The 18319-nt window shown below is 39.1% G+C and overlaps 1 protein-coding gene and 1 long non-coding RNA gene across 12 annotated transcripts in view; one reads left to right on the forward strand and one right to left on the reverse strand.

The window, feature by feature from the left end:
• Positions 1-18319, reverse strand: part of TRIM9 (tripartite motif containing 9) — a 110706-nt gene that overhangs the window by 63606 nt on the left and 28781 nt on the right. The gene's annotated exons all lie outside the window — the stretch shown is intronic.
• On the forward strand, positions 3811-11020 carry LOC123861586 (uncharacterized). The gene is made up of 3 exons (XR_006795062.2): positions 3811-3886; positions 4854-4906; positions 10943-11020. It is a non-coding gene; the product is annotated as an uncharacterized LOC123861586 (long non-coding RNA).

Raw genomic sequence — 18319 nt, forward strand, 5'->3', positions numbered from 1 at the left:
AAAACCACAATGAGATATCACCTCATACCTGTTAGAATAGCTTTTTTTTTTTTTTTTTAAAGAGAGAGAGAGAGCAAGCACAAGCAAGGGGAGCAGGAGAGGGAAAAACAGGCTCCCCACCAAGCAGGGAGCCTGATGTGGGACTTGATCCCAGGACCCTGGGATCATGACCTGAGCCGAAGACAGAAGCTTAACCAACTGAGACACCCAGGTGTCCCTTGTGAGGACAGCTTTATCAAAAAGACAAGAAATAACAAATGTTGCTAAAGATAGGAAGAAAATGGAACCCTTGTGCTTTGTTGCTGGGAATATAAATTGGTGCAGCCAATGGAAAACTGTATGGCAGTTGCTCAAAAAATTAAAAACAGGACCACCATATGATCTAGTAATCCCACTTCTGGGTATTTATCCAAAAAAGAAGAAAACATCAACTTGAAAAGATATATGCACCCTCATGTTCATTGCAGCATTAATTATAATAGCCAAGATATGGAAACAACATGTCTGTTCATAGATGAATGGATAAAGATGTGATATCTCTCACACACACACACACACACACACACACACACACAGGAAAGTTATTCAGCCACAAAAAATGAAATCTTGCCATTTGTGACAACACTGATAAAAGTTGAGGGCATTATGCTAAGTAAAATAAGTCAGAAAGAGAAAGACAAATACCATATGACCTCACTTACATGTGGAATCTGAAACAAAACAAAACAAAACAAAAAGACTCCCAAAGTCATAGATACAGAGAACAGATTGGTGGTTGCCAGAAGCTGGGGATAGGGGATGGATGGTGATGGTGGGTGAAATGGGCAAAGGGGGTCAAAAGGTACAAACTTCCAGTTCTAAAATAAATGAGTCATGGGGATGTAATGTACAGCATGGCAACTATAGTTAATAAGACTATTGCATATTTGAAAGTTGTAAAAGAGTAAATATTAAAAGTTCTCATCACAAAAAAATTTTTTTTGTAACTATGTGTGGTGATGGATGTTAACTAGACTAAATGTGATCATTTCACAATATATTCTTTATCATTAATCATATATTCCTTATTATGTTGTCATACACCTGCAACCAATATAATGTTGTATATCAGTTATACCTCCGTAATAAATAAATAGGTTAAAATAATGAACACTTTTCCCCAAAGGTAAGTGAATACTCAATATATAATTAATCTCTGTTTACTAAGACCCCACGCTTTGTAGAAAAAAATGTTTTCAGATGGTCTTGTTTTTTCAGTTTAATCTCTGAATTTAAATAGAGACCCATAAAACCCTCAAGCATCTTATAATGGACCAATAGAAATGTTTCACTCAATTTTGTTTAAGTCTCACTCAATTTTGTTTAAGTCTCCTTGAGACTGGGAGCCCTCTACTCACAGGCTCTTATTGCCTTGGATGAACTCATGTCCTTCCCCTGCTCATGTTGGCACTTTTCTTCTGTTGCAGATACCCAGCAGCCCCTGGAATCCAGTTACCTGGCCACTGCTAACTGGTCTGTGTGCCCTCTCACAATGATGTGATTTTAATATTAAAGATGTGTCTGGTAAAGGTCAATTAGGAGGAAAGGTATGTCTAATTTGAAAAGTGGCAATTCCTCAGAGGGAGCAGGAATGATTGGCGCCATGGAGTAAGAAATGGGATGACACACACCACCTCTGCCAGTATCTTTGCCCACCCTCAGAAATGTCCTATCCTTTGGGAAGGCACAAATGTCATAAGGCTCATAATGCAAATGTGCCCTTTTGGGTCAACTTATGATGCCATAAGTTATAGGAAGAAGAACTTGTGTGCAGATGTTCTTGGTTCCTTTACTTTGACTATGAGTTTGAGAGGCATGTGATCCTTTTGTTTTGCTGATAAATCCACATATTCCCTCTCTGACAGTCCTAACATTTAATTTATAAAGCCCAAATATAAGGAAATTAAGTTATCCTTAGTATTCCTCTCCTTTTCACTACCATTGCTCCAGTTACTCTGAGAACAAAGTAAAACACAATCTTATTCTAATAAATGATCCTCTTTGGCAAAAGAGAAACTATTTGGGATTTCTTAAATAGCTTCTAAAACATATTTTGGTTTTTTCCCCCCAGTATTGAAAGATTTGTTAGGATCCGGTACTTATAGGTCAATTTCCATCCAACATAAAATTAATAGTGATCATAAATATTGTTCAGGAAAATGGATTCAAGCCATGTCTGATTTCTTTTCACCCCTTCCCTCTGCATCTCTGTCAATCCATCTCCATGCAAGTCAATTGCAGTGCTAGCCTAGTGAAAAGGGAATGGTTTCCATGACAACAGATTTTCGCTCTGTTAGTTAGAATCTAAGATTTGACTCCCACAGAAATAGATCTCACCATGGGAATTGGTTGATTTTGTAAACGACTAAATAATTGTGCAATCATTTCCAAAGAAAAGCCTGTTAAAAGCTTGCATGAGCAAGGGTAGGTTATGCGAGGTGACTGCTGAATCTGCCGCTAACATCACACAGACAGAGCGACGGGCGGGGAAATGTCTGTTTTGGGCTGCAGCTTGCTCTGTTCTGCACCCACCAAATGTGGGCTGCATAGCCTGGCCCTCTTGTGAATTTCAATGATGTTTTAATTCCAGGTGGAGGGAATAGATTTTAGAGCACCTCATAGGAAATGACAAGTGTTCATCCCCGAAAGTCTTTCCTCTTATTTCCAGAAACTATTAGTTCCTTGAAAGGACACGATTCCCAGAGCTGTGCTTAAGGTATCCGGCATGGTATGAATTTAATTGCTTATTGTCTATTTCTCGGTTAAATTAGGTGCTGCTATTGTTTCAGAATACTCTTGTCTCTTGACTATCATTTCCCCCTTTTTAATAATCTGTCTTATTTATTAGTTAAAAATATATAGAAACACTTTCAGATTTTTAATTTTCATTTTAAAACCTAACATGATGCTGTGTTCCAAATAATGGTTTATAAACATATTTTCTTAATAACATTTATACAAATTATAATGGTTAATTCTGATCTGTAAGAAAATAATTGCTATCAACTGAGTGGTATATAATTAAAGTGAATTCCATTAGTTCCATTCCTGGATCCAGTAAGCCAGGTTTCCTTCTGAACAGTGGGACTCATTGCTGAAGCAGGAACTTCTGTTGTGGTGAGGTGGTATCCTCAGCAGAGATGTGAAGATGGAATGAGTGTGTGGCTTTGAATAAGGATGCAAATATTCAGGACTGTGATGAGGACGCTCTGCAAAGTGCAAACTCAATATCTAAATCAACTCCCTCCCACCCCAGCACATTGATGCATACAATTATGCTCAGTGAGCTGGTTTTAAAAAGCCATTTCAAGTATGCAACAGAAATCCCTTAGTACCCAGCCTGTCGCTGTCCCCAGTCAGCAGAAGATAATTATGGCTAAGGCTGGTAAAATCTGCATCTTCATGTGGTACACCTTCCTTGTCTCCTCAGGCTGTCCCCCAATGCTAACTCTCCTTTTCCTTCCTCCTCTCAAAGCTTAGGAAGGATCTAATACCCCTCCCTTAAGAATGATGAGACAAGTAGCCCATTAGCCTTTCATGGAAATTAATGCATATTAAATTTTTGTCTAAACCAAAGATTTCCCTTTTACATTTTTCATTTCTAGTTGTCAAATGAAGAACTTTGTAGTTAAGGAAATTTTCAGTAATGTTTAGAAAAGTGGGAACAATTTTGCTTAGGAAAGGGGACCTTGAAATTATATTAATTTCACCTTGCTGGCTACAAAGGCAAACCTGATATCATCTTTTCAGAACGAAGTCTCTCTCCTTCCATCCCTCCCATTGGGCATCTTCTCCTTAGGGGAAGAACATCCCTCTGAGGTCACTGGAGGCCTAGACCTATCAGCAGGTAAGAGTGGGAGGAACTGATCCCTTCTTTATGAGCTTTTCCCAGGAGCCAAGCCTAACCTGGTACAGACATGCCTACAGTTTGTCTTCTTGCCGACCTGTCCTCAACCTTCCCTGGGTGAACAACGGGCTGGCCTCCTTCTCTGCCTCCAACGGGCTGGCCTCCTTCTCTGCCTCCTCTGCTATAGGACTTGGCATAAAACATGATCTAAGCTGATAGTTAATAATGGCAATGGCATAACTTACTTACACGAGGTCCTAAAATGCATATATTTTATCTCCTATTGTGTTTCTACCTCTGAATTTCTGACAAAGATTGTTGTTACTGGAGTGCATCAATTTTATAACAATTTATAGACTGCATCTTCCTGAATGTCTTACATTTAGAATATCACCTTTTGCCTGTTTCTAGTTATATATTTAAAATGACAGAACTCAGGTATGCAAATGGCTAATCAATGAGAGTTAAGTGTGGCGAGAGGTGAAGTATTGGGGAAGGTAAAAATGAGCGTGTGTAGAACATGTGGTCTCATGAGCAGACTACGAATGAGACATCAAGCTGGGAGAAGGAATATTATCCAAAGGAAGGAGACAGGGAATGGTAGGAACAATGGAAAGAGGAGAGAGGTAAAGAGAGACAGAGGGAAGATGGGGAACAAGTTAGAATCAAATATCAGACCATCTGGAATGTCAGGGAAAGGCCTGTGGTCTCCAGAACACTCTTGATCAATTCCATGGCTGGCCCAGAAAGCTAGGTGAAGTGGCATCAACTGGGTCTAACCTTGAGGGACCAGCGATGCCACAGAGGTTATATGAAATCTGGACAGAAAATCAAATATTAAGACTTACAACTTAGAGATTTTTTTTCTCCCACTGTGTAACTTAGAGATTCTTCATCTGTTTCTGTATGACGTGCAATCCGAGTTAGCAGAAGTAGGCAGCTCACTAATTATATGCATATTTTTCAGCTCATGGTCGTACAAAGAAAGCAGAAGAGGTGGTAGCTTCCTAATGTGTCAAGGTAGGTGGAATTACATCCCCCAGAATTCCCTTCCCTATATGTACAGGTAGGGTGGGCCACAAGAAAGATTCCTGTGGGAGATTTGGAGGAGGAAGTGAATTATCAGTCATTTTGTAGCTCACACACATTGTCACATCTGCTGTCTCAGCTAGTTGGCATGAGGCAGCAGCTGAACCAGCAACTGCTCCACCTTCCCTGGGGTCCTCCTTCAGCTTCTCCAATTCTTGGGCCAGGGGTGTGTGTGTGTGTGTGTGTGTGTGTGTGTGTGTGTGCATAGTTTAATGACAAAAGGCCCCAGATTCTACAGGACACCTGCATCACATCATCAAGGTCAGAAGCAAGAACGGACATGGGTTTCAGTTGGACCTCATGGGCTCCAGCTTGTGCTTGTATGGTTCAGCCTTCTCTAGTGCTGCCCTGTGAACTTCAAGCTCCAGGATTAGATGTGAAGACAAAGCCTTACAGAGACTGCTTAATCAGTTCATCCCACAAATGTGCAAACTCAAATCCTTGTAACAAGCCACCTAATTAACTAACTAACCCACCAGCTATATTGCCTAGTGGTACTGCTTCTTTGATTGGATCCTGACTGATACAGAAAGGTGAGAAGGGTTCTGAAGACATTTAATTCTAGAATAAGCAAATTAAGTCTTCTTTAATGACCAAGAACACTATGCATATAAAAATCAAACCAGGGGCACCTGGGTGGCTCAGTCAATTAAGCATCTGACTTTGGCTAAGGTCATAATCTCAGGTTGGAGCCCTGAGTCAGGCTCCATGCTCAGTGGGGAGTCTGTTTGTCATTCTCCCTCTCCCACTGCCCCTCCCCCATTCATGCTCACTCATGCACACGCTCTCTCTCAAATAAATAAATAAAATCTTAAAAAAGAATCAAACTAAAATGTGAGTCAAAACACATCGATTCACACCCACTAGGATGAGGATAATAAAAATGACAGTAACAAGTGTTGGAGGATGTGGAGAAATTAGAACCACACTGTTGGTGGGCATGTAAGTTGGTGCAGCCACTTTGGAAAACAACTTCCTCAAAAAGTTAAACATAGAGTTACCAAAAGACCCAGAAATTCCACTTCAATTCCAAGAGAACTGAAAACATAGGTCTACACAAGAATTTGTACAGAAATATTCATAGCAGCATTATTCACAAAAGCCCAGAAGTGGAAACAATCCAAATGTCTATCAACCAATGAATGTATAAATGAGATGTGACATATCCATACAATGGAATATTGCTCAGCAATGAAAAGAAATAAAGTACTGATGTATGCTATAATATGGATGATGTAGTAATTTGGATGTTCATTAAAAAGAGGACAGTTTGTCCTGATAAGAGCATGGTGAGCGTGATTATAGCAATTAAGTCCATCTAGTGAGCATGATTGCAGCAAATAGTTCCATCATTGGTAATAAATTGTTCTCATTCATCTTTCTTTGGTCATCAAAGGCAGACCCCAATTCAAGTGTAAAGAAGCAACATTATGCACAAGGAGATATGTTCATGAATTGTTTGTAATGGTGGGAAAAAACCTTGAACCAACCTCAATGTCCATCAACAGAAGAAAAGATAAGTAAGTCAGGGAATACCCACATAGCAGTTACAATGAACAGAGTGACATACATCAACATAATGTATCAATTTTGAAAATATAATGTTCATTGGAAAAGAAGCAAATTGCAATATAATGGATGGGTTAAAAAGTCAGGCTTTGCAATGATAACATTTTAGAAATGATGGACAGTTTAGTGGTTGTCAGGGGTTAGGGATGGGGGTTGGAGCATGTTGAGGGGGTGAAAGTGAAAGTATGGTTTTTTAAAAGGGCAACATGAGGAATCCTTGTAGGGTTGGACCTACTGATCATTTTGACTGTGGTAGTATCTATATAAATTTATACAAGTGCTAAAGTTGTATAAAACTTAATGTACACATACACACACGAGTAAAGTAAAATTGGGAAATCTGAATAAAATTGGTGGGTTGTATCAATGTCAATACCCAGTGATATTATGATATTGTATTATAGTTTTGTAAAATATTACCACTGAGGGAAACTGGGAAAAGTATAGAAGGGATTTATCTATATTATTTCCTACAATTGCATATGAATCCACAGTTTTCTCAATTTAAAAAGGAAGAAAGAAACATTGCTTCAAATGTGAAAAACCTGGAAAATATTTTTGATCTCCTGTTCTATGATAGAAATTTTTAAAAATTCACCCTCACAGAAAAACAGGATGATTCTCACTAATAATATTACTTTTAAAGCCAAGGGTAAAAAGACTCAGGCCTTAGAACCAGATTGCTCTCCCACTTATCATTTGTGAAACTTTGGACAAATTAAACTCTGAACCTTAGTTTCTTTCTTAGTAAAATGGGATAACAATAGTACCCATGTCATTGAGTTGTTGTGAGAATAAACTGGCTCGATATATGTACAAAGTCCACAATAGTCCTTGGCACATCTTAAGTGCCCAGTAAGTTGTTGGTTCTTATTATATGAATGCTATGATACCACTGATATAAGTTTGAAAACAGGTGATACTAGAATAGGAATCCATATGTGTACAGTGAGACTATAAAGAAACACATGGAGGTGATAAATACAAATTCAGGACAAAAATGTCTCTGGAAATGGGGGGGGGGGATGCCCTGGGGAGGGACACACAGGGATCACCATTTGTCTGTATAGAGTGTTATTTCTCAAGTCCTGTAGTTCAAACACACCTCCTATGAGATGACGTCCTTGATTGCCTTGCCCCAGGTGAGACCATCAGTCCGCACTCTGACAGCACCTTCATCCATCCATGCACTCTTTCTTTCTTTTTCTCTCTCTCTTTCTTTCTTTCTTTCTCTCTTTCTTTCTTTCTTTCTCTCTCTCTCTCTCTCTCTCTCTTTCTTTCTTTCTTTCTTTCTTTCTTTCTTTCTTTCTTTCTTTCTTTCTTTCTTTCTTTCTTTCTTTCTTTCTTTACATGCACTCATTCTTCTATGGCTGTGTATTTCACTGGACCTCCTTGACAGCCAGAACGGGTGCATTATGCAATGGTTGATTACTGAGAAATGAAACCATTATTCTGTAGGATAATGAAATCATGGGACTGATTTATCATCAGAGGTGTCGCAAAGTTAGGAAGCAAGAGAGAACAATGAACACTCTGCAGCAAGTTATTTGATGGGTAATTAATTAAAATATTCATGGTGCACCTAACATGTGCAAGGCACTGGTCTAGGCCCTGCTGTACAAAGACAAACAGGATAAGGCACATACTCAAGGGATGTATGGTGTAGTACAGGAAAGACTTGCACATATGATCTGTCTCTGGTAAGAAAAATGGCCAAAGAAGGGTATCAACCAAATGTTATCGGTGAATCTGAGAGAGTCTTTTTTTCCCCCCGAGTGAGAATAACACAACACATCTTAGAGAACAAGAACACCACTTTCAGTGGAAATATATAGCTTTTATATTTTATATAAAAAATATTTTCAGGGCATCTGGGTGGCTCAGTCGTTAAGCATTTGCCTTGGGCTCAGGTCATGATCCCAGGGTCCTGGGATCGAGCCCCTCATCAGGGTCCCTGCTTTGCGGGAAGCCTGCTTCTCCCTCTCCCACTCCCCCTGCTTGTGTTCCCTCTCTCACTGTGTCTCTCTCTGTCAAATAAATAAATAAAATCTTTAAAAAAATATTTTCAATGGAAATATATAGTCTTTAACAAAAAGTTATATTTTATTCTAATTTAAAACCCCTAACATAAAAGAACACTCTGAGTATATATATTCTTATGTAATTTATTATTTTAAAAAATCCCCTTAGCCAATGTTATAACCATGCAGTATATGCCTTCATTTGGGCACCCAAAGGTAACATTTTCCTTCCTGATTAATAGTTGTTCCAAGATGCTATTTCCTAAATTTTACTCCCACAAGATGCTGTTGTTAAGTTTAGAACAATGAATATCTAGCTGTACCGAATTAAATTCCCCAATTGTTGTGCAGTGCCAAGGTTTTCGGAATTAAAATGGTTGTTGGCAGTGTACGAAGAATCACTGCAATGGGCAGTCTTTGCCTCGTGAACGTTCAGCTGTGTGTGATGTAGAGGCTGTGCTGAATACCACGCAGCTCTGGCCCTGAAGGCCAGTCCTGAGAATTCTCATCTCACAGGTCTTCTAGATAGGAGCTGGATTCATTATGCCAGTCTAGGAAGAGAGCCCCCAACCCTTTTCTCCAGGGAGTAGGATATCAGGATGAGTAAGTCTTCTCTCATACTTTCAAGACCCTTCTTAGTAGAGCACTGTTAAGAAGGTTCACACATTTGTCTGCCTGTCTATCTATTTATCTATTATCTATCTATCTATCTATCTATCTATCTATCTATCTATCTATCTATCTATCTATCTAGCAAATCTTCCTGTTGAATGTGTCCTATGCAAAAATCATTGGCTTCTTGATGGAGATACAACAAGACCAATAAGACCCAGACTCTGCCTTCAAGATCCTGGTGATCCAGGAAAGGGCAGGCATGCAAAATGTTAAATGTAAAAAAGTGTTATAGTTCTGTGAGAAGTGTGCGTACAGGGTACCGTGAAGTCAAGAGAAGGAAGTAACTGGTTCCACTTTGAAGTGGGTGTGGGTTAAGAGAGGCTTCAGAGAGGAGGTAAGCTCAATAGTTGTAGCATTCCCCAAACAGGGAACACAGTGAGCAAAGGCATGGAGGTGTAAGACGGCCTGGCTTGGCCAGGAATGGTGAGCAGTTCAGCATGGCTATAGCGGGGCAGTGAGGAGACATGGTCCAGAGATGCCTTGGTGCTTTCTCTGCTTCCCATAGCAAGCACAGCCATCGCTGATGAAGTTGTTGCTAAATTTCTTAAATTAGCAAGCATGGGCATTAATCTTGATTGTATGCTGCTGGCTTTCAGAAAAGGTCTGACCTGTCATCTCATTAGCAGGACAATTTGCCTTGGACCCAGTGATATGCAAGGCAAGCCTGCCTTTAAAATCTATTACAGAATTCTATTTACCCTGAAGTTTTAATCCTTTGATATAGCATCATTAAGATAGCACTCCACCATTTCAAAAAGCCTCAAAGACTGTTGATTTTGGCATAAATGACAAACAAATTAAAAAACAAATTGCTGGGTTGGATTCTGAACCCACAGATTAAAAGTCATCCCATCTTTGTCTTATTTGCATTAACATAGTTTATGTGAGTGCCATCATGGGCCTTTCTTATTCATTCATCGAGATTGAAAAGATGATAGCAGGTCCCATTATGAGTTGCAGTAATGTCAATGCTTCTTGGCAGCTAGAATCTGTGCATGCATTGGAGTCCTGCCCTGCCTAATCCTCCCAGACACATTCACAGCGGTGCTTCCACCGCTGGTCAGAGCCACCTGGGAATGGCCTTCAGAAAGAGTTACTATCAGTTTGTTTCTTCATCCACTCATTCAACACACACACACACACACACACACACTGAGCACTTACTCTGGGGTGGACGCTGTTTCATGCACTGAACAAAACGAGTTCTTTCCTTTAGTGATAGGTGCCTTGAAGAAAAATAGAGCAGGGTAAGGGGAAAGTGAGGGAGAGAGAAAGAAAGACAGTGTGTGCGTGAGCACACTAGGTAGTGTGGGGTCACTGGGAAACTTTTCTCAAAAGGCACCTTTTAATCAGAAACCTGAATGAAGCAAGAAAGCAAATCATGTGAATATCTGGGAGAAAAACTAATCCAGGCAGATGGAATGAGCTTGATAAGTGTGAGAAGTGGTGAAAAGAGAGTGGCTGGAAGGGGGTAGGGTGTGGTAGGAAAGGGGTTCACTCCGAAGTAAGGCTTTGTAGGTCATATAAGGCTTTGTAGGTAAGAAATTTTGGAAGTAATTGATAAGAAGCCATTGGAGAGATTGATATGATCTGATTTACCAGTTATATAAAAGAGTTATAACCACTTAACCATAGGAAATCTTCCCCCTGGAAGACTATTTTTTCTAAAGTTGGCCATATCTATGTATTTATCTCTTCCTAGATATACTTCGAACAATATGATCCTCCAAGAGAAGGAATCCATGGAGTCTGGAGAGGCTCTTGGAGTATGACAGAGGTGATCTTATGGACCTTCCAAGGCTCATAAAAAAGGGAAAACTTCTGCCTGGTTTCCAATCTCAGTCTCTCTCTCTCCCTCTTGTTCTCTCTCTTCCTCTCCATCTCCCCCCTTCTCTCCTCCCTCCCTCTCTCTTTTCCCTTTTCCTTTCCTCTTTCTTTCCATAGATGCTTACCACTGGAACTCAGCTGCCAGCTTGTAAGGGAGCCTGACCTACCTGGAGAGACCTATGTGGAGATGAACAGAAGCTTTGTGTAAACAGCCAGCACTAACTTGTTAGCCATATGTATGAGTCTCCTTGGGAATGGATTCTCCAACCCTACCCAAATCTTACGATGCCTTTGGCACCAGATAACAACTGACTGCAATCTCAGGAGAGACTCTCAGCCAGAATTATAGGCCACTCCTGATTCCTGACCCACAGAAACTGTGAGAGATAATGAATTGTTTTTAGTTACCAAGTGGTGCCTAAGAGTAAGATCATGTAAAGCTTTGTAGATTATGGTAAGGATCTTGGATTTAATTTTAAGTTTGATGGAAAGTCATTGGAGTATTTTTAGTGAGGAATTGATATGCTCTGATTTACCAGTTTAAAAAAATGATCATAACCAGATAACAAAGGAAACCCTCTTTGTCCCTAAAAATTTTATGTATTTCTTCTCTTTCCTCCTATTTCTTTATTTCTTCTCTTCCATCCTTGTTCTCTCTTTAATGTCTCTCTCTCTAGCTCTATCTCTTCCTTCACTCCTCTTGGCTCCCTGTCCTTCTCTCAGTTATTCTTATCTCAACCCATCCCTCATTGTCCTGCCCAACGCCACTCAGAGGAACATGATGCTCTTAGCCAAACCACCACTGTGGAGAAAAGATCAAAGAGGAATTTGGGTTGGGTGGGGTGGGGGCAGGCAAATCTTGCCTGGCAGGTCTCTGTTGCACATTGGGATTGGAAGATCAGAGATTTTTACACAAAGCACCCAGGAAGAGATGCATTCACTTAATTTGCTAGTGGGGTGTACTTGGCAGAGAAGTATAATGCAAATAGCTAAATCACCCTAAACTTGGATTGTTAGTGAGGTATAAACGTGGGCTCCCTGAAGAAAAAGATGGCAGTCAGACAATCCATACTTAAAGTCTTTTATATGATAGTCACAATGATCCAGCTACTGAATTCTACTAATATCCTTATCTGGCTTGGCATTAAATTAATTCTTACAATATATATTTTTCCAAAATCATTAATATGGTGAAAAAAAGACCTATAAATCCTGTAAAGCAAACTGCCAACTCCCTAACACTTGAAGAGACCCTTGAAAAATCACAAAAGAGCCAAGGTCTGTAAACAAGATTAGAAATTACTTTTTAGTTAATAACAACTCCTCAAAACATTTTTACCCCCTATTGTGTGTCTGCTGGAATTCCTTTTCTCCTGGGAATTAAATGTGATCATCAACAGCCTCATCCTTTAGTATTTTGGCCACTGTTGCTATTAGCAACATTTAATTTGTATTTAATCCCTACAGATTTGATTCTGAAGGGGAAGGAGACAATGATTTGGATTGCCTGAAGCACACCATTGAACTGACATATCATCACTCTTCAATGATATGAGTCCTTGATTTCAAAGTAGGGGTTTTGGTGTAGGCAGAGAGGTTGCCAACATTGCGACACTCAGTTTAGTTGCTGCCACTATGCACTCAGACTCTGTTACATAAGTAGATTTCTTCAGCCCTCATTTTAGACTCCAGATACAGACACTATTGCCTATGAACTCCACCTGTGGAGGGTTAGGGTTGGGCAGGTCACACCACTTTACTGGTGCACCATACAAGCCCCATACCTCATTTCTGACACTGACAGATGGAACATGTCATTTTAGTATCTTTCGAGCAAAAAAAAAAAAAGAAAACAAAACTCAGAATCAAGAAAGATCTTGAAAAATGCCTTGTGCAAAGCAGTGCTACTTCATATTTCTGAAATGTTTTATTAATGATAAGATAAGCTTATTTTAGGTACTCTCTTAGTATGTATCAGACTGCTAAGAGTCCTAGGATGAGTCAAGTTAATAAATACTCATCTGCTCCCAAGGTCTTAAGGGTAATCCTCTGCTTCTCTCAGTACTTTCTTTTAAAAAGAGTTGAGTCTTTCTGGAGGGGTATGGGTGTGTGTGTGTGTGTGTGTGTGTGTGTGTGATGATGGGGAAGTGATACACAGTGCACACTGACAACAGGAGACGCTTCAATTCAAATGTGGAAAAGTTCATTCAACACTCAGTTTGTAGTGCACACTTCATGCTCTTTGGGAGTGCCTCAGACACACAACTGATCAGAACAGGTATTCTTATGGATGGTAGGGCTTACATTATCATCCAAACATAAAGACTATAAAATGTAAAGGAAATATTTACGGTCAAGGAAGAGTCTATAAGGTTCAGCTATCTTATAATCTTTAACAAAGGAAATTGTCGATTTAATCAGCTACCATCTCTAAAGATAGATGAATGGCCAACCTGAATAATTTTAAAAATTCATTATTTTAAAATTTGGCAACTGAAATCCAGAGATGATCACAGAATTTATTCATCTTTCTCTAGAAATCATTTTTTTTAAAGATTTTATTTATTTATTTGAGAGAGAGAGAATGAGAGAGAGAGAACACCTGAGAGGGGATAGGGTCAGAGGATGAAGCAGACTCCCTGCCGAGCAGGAAGCCCGATGCGAGACTCGATCCAGGGACTCCAGGATCATGACCTGAGCCGAAGGCAGTCGCTTAACCAACTGAGCCACCCAGGCGCCCTCTAGAAATCATTTTGACATCATTCTGAGAGTATGACTTATGACTCACACAGAAGAGAAAGAATTGAATCTTACTTACACTGATTTAGTTTATTACTGTGAAGCTACAGTAAGTTATTTCATTAAGTCTAAATGCCATCAATTGTAAGAAACATCATTATTTTATGTTCTGATAAGAAATAAAAGAATTGCCAATTAAACTAAGAAGCAATATCTTCTTACCACATTGATTGTAAGATGTACCCTGTTCGTAGAGATGATAAAATGTGAAAAATAAGATGTGGTAGGCAGAACAACGGCCCCCAAGTATGTCCACATCTGGATCCCTAGAATGCATGAATATGTTAGGTTACATGGCAAAGGAAATTAAGGTTGCAGATGGATTTAAGGTTGCTAATCAGCAGATGGGGAGATTATCCCGGATCATAATCACAATGTAATCACAAGGGTCCTTAAAATAGAAGATGGGTAGAAATGTCAGAGGGAGCTGTGATTACAGAAGAATGGTTAGAAAGAAGAAATGTTGCTAGCTTTGAAGTTAGAGGAAAGGGCTATGAGTCAGAAATGTGAATGGCCTTTAGAAGCTAGAAAAGGCAAACAAATGGATTTCCCCTATAGCCTTTAGAAAGGAATGCAGCCCTGCTGCCACCTGGACTTCAGCGCAGAGAGACCTGTATCAGACTTCTAACCTAGAGAACTATAAAAGATTATATATTTGTGTGGGTTCAAGCCACTAAGTTTGTATAATTTGTTATAGCAGGGCTAGGAAGCTAATAGAATGTACATCTTAGAATCAATGAATACAATATAACTGGTACAAATTTGAAATTGTAATATTTAACTTTTACTAGATACATAAATTCATGAGAATTCAACTATTATTCATAAATAGTTTTAGACAACCCTGAAAAGCTTAATTATGGTACTCCTCTGCCTTAGGGGATAACTTTCATTGGTATGCATAAATTATATATTAGGATGTATAAATTATAAATTGTATGTTCAAAATCCCACCTCACTACTCAATACTCCTTTCAGGTCTCTGATCTTTTGTTCACTTCTATTTATTGCAGATATGGAAAAGCAAATCTTTACAATGAGGCAAAAATTATGCTTATGCATTCATAGTCCTTGATCCAGCTAAGAAGTTAGAAGATTCCAGAAGTATTAAAACCTCTCTAATTAGAAATTAGTTTTATAGTTAGTGAATCTTTACCATGCAATGGACTGAAAAACATTAATTGGCATTTTTTAGGTTTTAACTATTTAAAAAATATCAAATTCTTTGTTAGCCTTTGGTCCAGCATGTAATACATTAATTCAATACAAATGCATAGTTTGCAACCATCCTACCTAAATCCAAAGCTGAATCTCTAACAATAAAACAATAAACAAACTCATCATGAAATAATTACCAACACCAGACATGCTACACTCTAAATCCTAGATCTCATAATCTCACATATAAAACTTTGACATTAAACAAATGAGTCTAACATTTTTCAGGCAGCTTGGAAATGTCACCTCACATGTGCACAGCAAGCTATCCATCAGAGAGCAAAGCACTCTGAATACAAAACAGACAACCCAGGCAGTTTGTTTGGATCAACAGCTCAGCGAACCATCAAAAAAGGCTATTGCAGTATTTTGCTTTTTTATGCCATTATCCTTCTTTCCAATTTCACAATTCTGGGATCTTAACTGCAACTGGTCCAAGATCTTGATCTTTGTGGCAACCGGTTATTTTCTTTTCATTTCTTTGTTTCCTCTATCACTGCTGTCTTGTCATATGGAATACAATTTGCCCAAGCTTCTCCCTTACCTCCTTCAAATCAAAGGTCAGTGTGTCCTGCTTCTGGGATCAGGAAGCAAATATTTATTAAGGTGAGAGATTCAAGGCAATATCTTGTACCTGTTAACATTCATCTGGCATGGCATGGCTTAGCTTCTGCCTATCAGATAAGAGAATGAATAATGAACCCATCTCGCATTCATTAACACAACCATTCCGGAGCCTTTTACTTTCTGGAGCATTTGGATAGGCAGCATGAGGTGTCAGACATATTCTATCCACCTCACTACTGATGCCATACTCTAAAAACCCCATCACCCTTTGGTAGAAATTGCTGCTCACACTTTCAATGGGAAGCAAATTACTTGGGTGGCCATGGCAGCAATTACTTAGCTAATGAATTGTTCTAATACTGCCTAATTATCAGGAGTGTTTCTCTTTTTACAGAATTAAAATGTTTCTGTCTTCGAAAATAACCCAAAGAAATTTACAAATGTTTACAAATTAAATATTCCTTTAGTTATCTTCAGTGATGATGATTATAATGAAAGTCATACTATTTCCTCTTATGGATGAAAGGATTTGTTTTCTTGAAGTCATCACAATTGATATTATTAAAAAGAGCTTCCCTTTTACAGTAATACTGTATCTGCTAAAATAAAACACTCAATTTAAAAGACCGCTTTGTTATTTTTGAAAAATTTTCTTAGATTTTTTTTCACCTTTAAAATCTGCCTATCTACTGTTTGACACACTAAAAATATGACATCCACAGGCAGAGTAGCATTGTACATTGGCAGTTTTCAGAAGGTAAGAAAATCATGTTTTATTTTTGTTATAAAATCAAAATCATGATCTTTCAATCTGATTTATTCATCTTTCTTCTAGTAATGTACTCTATTTACTTAAAAAATAGGCCAAGCTTTCAAAATCTATAAGTTAAAAAATTCTTTTGAGACTAAAACATTTGTATAAGACTAAACCTTCTCTCTGGAATTGAAGTAAGGAAGAAGAGGTCAGTGGAAATGATGCCTGAGGAGCCAAGTTGATACCCAAGTTCATCCACTAAGGACCACTTAAAGATAAGTTACTCAAAGGAGAGAACTTTGGGCTCTGATGCCAAGCCGATTTACTATGATTTTAAATTAAATTCTAACAACCTTGTTTATTTACTTTCTAAGTGTACAACTTATTGAAGGTAACACTTCTATAAAAAGATTACAGAAGAGGCAACAGCTGAGAGTCTGTCAGTAAAGAGACTGAAAAACAAGTGAAAATTAAAAAAAAAAAGCCTCTGGTAATCCAGGGACCTTGGCTAGCACAGTAGCCTGAGAATGTCCCAGCCTTACAGCACAACATGGTCATGCACTGGAACTCGGAGCTCAAACCAGAGTCTAGTCTAGACATAACTACTTAATACCTGAGTACTCCTGAGTGAATATGCAGGGGCTGGGAGCCTGGCACCCGCAGAAAGGAAAGAGTTATTTCTGCCTTGCCTACTCCTTCAACGTTACTGGTTGGGAAGACCAACTGAGATCATATATGTATTAGTTAGGTTATCGATTCAGCTTCGTGTAAATCCTCTCTACCAGAATAAAGACTGCATTTCTTAGCCTCTCTTGCTGCTGAGTGTGGTCCTAGAAAAACTCTGGCCACTTGATGTGAGGGGAAGGCATCCTCCAGAACGTGCCCTCCTTTTGCCTTTTCCCATTGCGGTGGTGAGAATGAAGGTAGGGTGGTGAGCCAACCTGAGACACAAGGAGGATGGCAACAAGACCAAAGGCACCTGCATTCCCAATGACTGCTTCAGCAGAACAGATACACTCAGCTCAGACTCTTACCTGAAAGAAAGAAATTTCTATCTTGTGGAAGCCACTTCAAGTCAGCTGCATGTGGTGTGTCTTTCTCACACCAAGTCAGAATGACAAATGTCCTGAGGATTTTGGATGGGATTTGTTATAAGATGCTTGAAGAATAAGAAAAATATTGCTGATTCAGAAGCTGAAATAGGTTATATTCTTAGCTCTCCACATATAAGGAAGAATTCTCTTGGGATCATTTGCATTTTTCTTCAGAGACTGTAGTAATACACAAGGATTCAGGAACCCTTGGGCTGACTACACAGTTCTCCATGTTCTCTAGGGCAGGTCAGAATATGTCCGTAAAGAAAGAACTGATGAATTGGAGGCTTAGTTGGCCAGGCCTAGGACCAGCCTAATATCAGCACAAATCCCTGCCTCCTTCCCATGGTGGTTCTTGGGAAATCAACTCTTTCCTCCAAGGAGAAAAACAGTGGAACATAGAAGATCAGAGAGCAGAGGAAGGGCAGATTTTTCATTTTCCCTAAACACCACTTCTACAACTTTGCCTCATGTTACCATGGTTACCACAGGACTTTGGAATTAATTTCTACAGAAACAGCCATTGTGGCATAGCAGAGCATAGCAATTACCCAGGTGCCCTCATTATTAATAGAAAATACAGGCTATCTGTTAAAAATACACACGACATATTTTTCTTTTCTTTTTTTTAAAGATGTATTTATTTATCCCAGAGAGAGAGACAGAGAGAGAGAGAGAAAGAGAGAGACAGACAAAGCATGAGGAGGGGGAGAGGAAGAGGGAAAGAATCAAGCCAACTCCCTGCTGAGCATGGAGCCCGCAAGTGGGCTGAGATCCTGACCCATGAGATCATGACCTGAACCAAAACCAAGAGTCAGAT

This window comes from Mirounga angustirostris, unplaced genomic scaffold (genome assembly GCF_029215605.1).
Source record: "Mirounga angustirostris isolate CCGP_5_RB_7025 unplaced genomic scaffold, mMirAng1.0.hap1 SCAF_9, whole genome shotgun sequence".
In the NCBI taxonomy this organism is placed as follows: Eukaryota; Metazoa; Chordata; class Mammalia; order Carnivora; family Phocidae; genus Mirounga; species Mirounga angustirostris.